The sequence below is a fragment of the Glycine max genome, chromosome 5 (assembly GCF_000004515.6).
Source record: "Glycine max cultivar Williams 82 chromosome 5, Glycine_max_v4.0, whole genome shotgun sequence".
Classification (NCBI taxonomy): Eukaryota; Viridiplantae; Streptophyta; class Magnoliopsida; order Fabales; family Fabaceae; genus Glycine; species Glycine max.
The window spans coordinates 30,173,610-30,179,961 of record NC_038241.2 but is presented as its reverse complement, the minus strand read 5'-3'; positions in this window follow the sequence as shown (position 1 = coordinate 30,179,961).

The following is a 6,352-nucleotide window of genomic DNA, read 5'->3' as shown; positions in this document are numbered from 1 at the left end:
TAATCTAATTTCAGGAATTAATGAAGCATTGGGCTTGAATCCAGAATTGGGCTTGGACTTGAAGAGGGCAGACTATTTTATTCTACAAAATTTTATCTTATCTAGACTTTATCTTATCTAGATATTATTTAGATTTGATCTCATCTAGATATTATTTCATCTAGATCTTATCTTATCTTATCTAGATTTGATTTTATTTTATTTATGGGCTTGGATTTAAAACAGATTTGTAAGCTTTGGGGTTGGAAAACTATATAACAGCACCAAGGTTCTAGTTTAGGCCCTCTCTTCTCTCTCTCTCTCTCTCTCTTCTATTTTTCGTTTTTAGTTTTAGTCTCTCTTCTCTTTCTCTTTTATTTTCGTTTTTTACAATTCCAGTTCAGACTTTAAGTTTTATCAATAAAATTTTGTTCTCTATTTGATTAATGGAAGGCTAAGTTCGCAGTGTTGTTTTCTCTTGAGGATCAAGCACAGTTCTCTTTGAGGTTCTATTATTACTGTTAAATTCTGTTCAGTTTTTCCTCTTCACTAATTACTCTGAATTTGTTGTTATTAATTCATGCATGCTTAGTGCTTGATTAATTGTCTCTGCGCTTAATTTACGTTCATGCTTAATGATCGTTTATGAGTAATTGGTGTGTGTGAATGCTTTATGTTAAATTTCGCTTAGTAATTTAATTTAGGGTTGGATTAAGTGGTTGAACTGATAAAGGATAAATTCTCGCAACCTAGGATAAGAGACTTGCTTGTGAATCAAGGGGAAGCAACGTATTTTAATTCTGATAATTTCTAATTCAATTTTACTCACTGTTTAATTTACAAAAGCAAACAACCCTTCCCCAATTTGTTACTATTTCCTACTATCTGTTATGAGCATTTGGTGTATCATTGCTCGTCGGGAAACGACCTAGGATCACTTCCTAGTTACTACATTTTAATATTTATTTGATTCGGGTACGACCTCGATCAACAGGCTTTAAATAGGCTCTGAATCCGTGATGTCGCGCTTAGCGTCACCCTCGCGCTTAGCACGAGTTAGTGGATTTGGGCTTGGTGTCATTCGTGTGCTGAGCTTGGCAAGAGACAAACGTCGCGCTTAGCGCGCGGCCTTAATATTGATGCTCTGCCAGATTCTTCTGTCGTGCTAAGCGCGCTGAAGTTGCGCTTAGCATTGCATGCGCACTGAGTCCAAATGGTGAACTGAGCGCAACTACTCCTTTTAGCACTTCAAGACTTACCCTCATTTAACCTGAAATTAAACAGATTTCATCATTAAATCCAATGGAAAATATTCTAGAGACAGCTATAACAAGAAAACAAGATTTATTTACAAATCCCTACATAATAACTATAAATTGGGGAAACTATACAAGTTTTGGAGAATGTTTTCTATAAGAGAGTTAGTTGTGTAAGACGACTAACAAACTCTCCCAAATTTATAGTTTTGCTTGTCCTCAAGCAAAGAAAGAATAGTTCACTTGTCCTCAACTGACAGAATACAGTGGTAAATCAAAATGGTGTTTGTTTCACAGAAAAATTCAATCATATGAAATGAATATCATGGAATGCTTCAATCAATTGCTTTTCACAAACATGCAACTTTTCAAAGATAGGAACATATGCATTAGAGTCACAACTGAAATAAGCTAGTGAGGATGACAGATATCAAGGAAGGATCATCAACCAAAGCCTCACAGTCATTGTTTCACTCAAGCTCAAGTGTTTAGGCTCATTCTATTATAAACAACTAACACAAGTTCTAACCTTTGCATTTTATCTCATACCATGCAAAAATAAACACACAAAATGAATCCGAAGGACTTTCTAGGCTTGTAATGAGGTTAGGTGGCCAACAAATCATGGTTTTTCTAGGATTCAAAAGCTTAGGTTCTAGGAGAGCATTCATTCATAGATAAACCTTTACTTTTTCATTCATTCCTACCCCATACTTTCCTTTTATTTAAGCACTTAGCTTCATTTCATTACTTTGCAACATACACACTTATTAAATTCATTTATACTTACAGTTTTTTTTAACAGTGTGTATATGTTGCTCTTCTTTGACCATTTTATTTCTTTACCCAATGTCTCCCCCTAACTCCCCCAAATTTGGGATAAATTTGTTTTGAACCAAGCTTTCTATGGATGATGCTCTCCTACAACCTAAGACAAGGTAGCAGGAGATAGCACTGTATAGGCTCAAGGTTCAATCAATCAATAATTAATTCAGCTCAAACTGGGTGCAAAGGATAAATCAATCAAGCACATGGTCAGCTTTTTGGCTAAGTGTCTATCACAATCAAACATGGCCTTCATCATCCTCAATTCATGCATTCAGTCCATACTTCAGAGATTCATGCAAAAATTAGTACTAAATGATAGTCATTTCTCTCAAAATTTAAGGATCACACTCTCACCGAGATACGGTCTATGCATTCCTTCACAATCAATCTGACAAACTGACTAAAATTTTCAGTCAAAGTTCTAATCACATGTTTTTTCTCTTCTAGTGGATGCAAACTTGATCAAAACAAAGTCTATACATTCCAATCCACTCAATTCATACAACTCTCATTCATTTCAAACACAACCATTCATTTCATACAAAACACACCACTGAATATCAAATCAATCAGTTCACTGTTCAAACAAGCTTTTTGTACAAGCAATCAACACTAAAATAACAGGAATTTAAATGACTGAAATTTAAATAACTGAAACATAAAGCAGACTAAATAACTAATAACTAAATTGTTCATGATTTACAGAAATTAAAACAAAACAAAATTTAAACATCCTGCTCATCCTGTGGTTGATCTTCATTTAAATCCAAAACTGGAGCAGCTGGTGCATCCTGAAGAATGGGTTGCTCTGGCTCCATGGCTGGTACTGATGGCATAGTGTCCTCAGATATAGGTGTAGGGGATGGCTCTGGCATGGAATCTGGTGAAGATACCCCCTCTTGAGCTATAGATGTATCCACAGCAACTAAAAAGGGCTCAAGAGGAGTGAGCTCATCCTCTGCTAAAACTAGCTCCTCTATTGCCTGCTCAGGCTCTTGGGCTGCGGAGGTCCCACCCCCTCCAGAAGGAGAAGGTTGGACTCCTGGCCAAGCCACCTGAGTCAGGAACTCATATGTGCTCATAATAGATGGTAGGCCTGAGCTTTGGAGACTCTGCATGATAATGACCTACCCTTTGTGGAGACTCTGCAACATGGCAAATAAAGTCTTTCAAGTAAAAGAAGATGGTCCTGTAGGAGGAGCTGGAGTAGGAATTGGAGCTGGAACAGATGGAGCTATAGTAGAAGAAGATGGAACAGTAGTGGAAGGATTTGTAGAAGGAGGAATGTCAGAAGATGGAGGAGCCTCAGACCTCTTCCTATTTGCCTTACGTGGCCCTCTGAAAGTAACTGAGGGGTCGTCGAGGTTCCAGCAGTTTTTCTTCACATATGCCACATTAATGGCTGGACTGGGGCTCTCGAAAGTAAGTGAATTAGAAGTGACTCCTCGGGCTTTACATAAAGAAGTGATGAGGGCAGGGAAACCCAGCCTCGAGGAGTCATGCTGAGCTATCACAAAAATCTGACTCGAGATGATATGTCCCATGTTCATGTCCATCTTCTAAATAATGTCGTAGATCAACTTGGTCCGATATAGTGTGATGTCAGAAGTGTGGGAGGTGGGGATCAAGTTGGAGTAAGAAAGAACACTTTATGTCTGAGCGAGTGTGGTCATGTTCTTCCTTAAGATCTTCAGAGGCTGACCATCAGCATTCAGCTCAAATCCCCTCCTTGGGATGCAGAGCTTAGCAACTAACTCTTGAGGATCAGGCCTCAAGAGTGAAAACCTAGAATAAGCTTATAATGTCTCCCCCTCCTCAATGATCACAGGGATCTTCAGAAATGTGTTGAGGGCGTCTTCATCAAATTTTATCAAATGACCTTTGACCCTCACCTGCTTTGGTGATTTGTCCTCTGGATCATAGAGGTTAGCATAGAATTCTTTTACTATGGCAACATCAATTTTGCCTTCCTCAAAGTTGGTCAATTCTTCATCCCATCTTCTTCTCTCCAATTCTTCCTTAAATTCATCAAATTCAATGTGGTAGATTACCACATTTCACTATGGCAGCAGCTTCCTAGGAACAATAATGTCCTTGTACTTTTCCCAGGCCTCAGGAGAAGTGAACCTAGATTACCACATTTCTCTTCTTTGATGCCATCTAAAAATATAAGATCAAACAAGAAGATTAATCATGGTTATTTTTCAACAAAATAGAAAAATAAAACTAAAAATTGAACTGAGCACTTAGCGCAGAAGGCTGGGCTTAGCGCGCCTTATAAAATTTTACTCATGGGCTAAGCGCAGCAGACTCGCGCTTAGCCTAAAGACACAAAATATTTTTCTGTAGATTAGGCTTAGCGTAGCATGCTAGGCTTAGCCTAAGTCTACAATTTTCAAAAAAAAAGAGGGTTTAGGCTTAGCGCAGCATAGCGTGCTTAGCTCAGCCTCACCAGAATGACACTTAGGCTTAGTGCACAGTGCACACTTAGCATAACTACAAAAACTCAAAAACAATGAGAGAGTTTAGCTTAGCGCAACAGGGCGCGCTTAGCTCAACCTCCTCAACACACAACAAGAGCTTAGCACAGCAGTTGCGCTTAGCCTTATTCAAAGGATTGACTAATAGAAGCATATTGGCACTTAGCCTAACAAGTTAGGCTTAGCGCTGAACAAAAATTTCAAAAATCCTAATGTCTGAAACATTAGTCCTACTTAGCCCACAGACACACTTAGTAGATTCATCACTTTCGTTCATCAGTAGGGATGAATGCGCTTAGCGCGACATGGTCCGCTTAGCGCGATCATCTGGAAATCCAAAATTTTAACAGTTGCGATGAATAGGCTAAGCGCAGCAGTCATGCTTAGCGCGTTCATCGGGATTTCCAAACAAAAACACAGGGGTCTTCACCCCTTTCATCCACATTGCCCCTAATGGGCTTCTATGTTACCTAAAATCCTAAAATGACTAACCCTAAAGCTAGAAACCCTAAACTAAACAGCAATGCAAGCTAACAAAGCAAGAAATCGTATATCCTAAGGTTCAAAGCATGAAAATGAAAGTGAAAATGAAGCACTACTTACTTGGATTGTAGTGAAGAATGTAAGATGAAAGCAAGAATGATGCAGGGAGGATTTGAAGCACATAAGAAAATCACACACGCAGAAGGTAAGCACAATAAGAAGGAAGCAAGAGTTTTTGTGAGGAGGGAACTGCCTAAGGCAATTCTATTTTATTTTGGCATTTTCGATTGGCGCACTTAAGGCGTAGCTGCACTTAGCGTTCCCACGTGACGTTTGAGTTTAAAGTCCAAGCGCTTAGCCTAACCTCGCGCTAAGCCTAACTTGAAGTTTCAAATTCCAATGAGCATCTAGGGTTTAGCACAGTAGGTGGCGCTTAGCGCTTTCTGCAACACAAAATTTTTCTGCAAAATGCGCTTAGCCTTAGAGGTGAGGCTTAGCACGCAACCAAGCTTCAACTTACAGAGTGTAGCTCAGGCTTAGCGCAACAAGAGCGCAAAGCGCACTTCCAAGAATTCAAAAACAGTAAGAGATTGGCGCTTAGTGCATCCTGCCCCACTAAGCCCAAGTCATGAAGTTCAATTACAGAATGGATCTAGGGCTTAGCTCAGGACAGCTCGCTTAGTGCAGCTACAATAAATTTTTCTAGAGAAGAAGTGGCGCTTAGCGCATCATCTTCGCTAAGCTTGCTGCTTGAAGTTTACTTCCAGTGAAGATGTTGGGCTTAGCGCAGTTATGTGCACTTAGCTAAACTATTCAGCCAACTAGTCAGGGTTCTAAGCGCTTAGCGTGAGCAAGCTCAGGCTTAGCGCATGAAGACAGGGCACTTAGTGCAAGGGTTGCACTTAGCGGATGGACAACTGAAAAAAAATTTCTAAGTTTTTTATGTCCATCTCTTCACATGAGCTTAAAAACCCCTTTTTTTTCAATACTAAACAAGCTTAAATCACATAAAATCACAAGCAATTATCCTAAACTAAATGCAAAAGACAAGAATGAAAAAGAGAAAAGGGAAAGAAAAGTTGGGTTGCCTCCCAGTAAGCACTCTTTTAACGTCACTAGCTTGGCGCATCATCCTATTATCTTGGTTCCAACAAGGTTCCAATTTCCAGAACCTTTTTCTCTTGTCTCTTTTCCTCCATCACATGAACCTTCAAACAGAAATTTCGGTCAGGCGGATCTTTATCCTCATGGAATAAATCAAAGCTAATTTTCAGATCTTCTATGCCCATTTGTAGCATCTTCTTTCCCATGTCTACCATGCAGCTT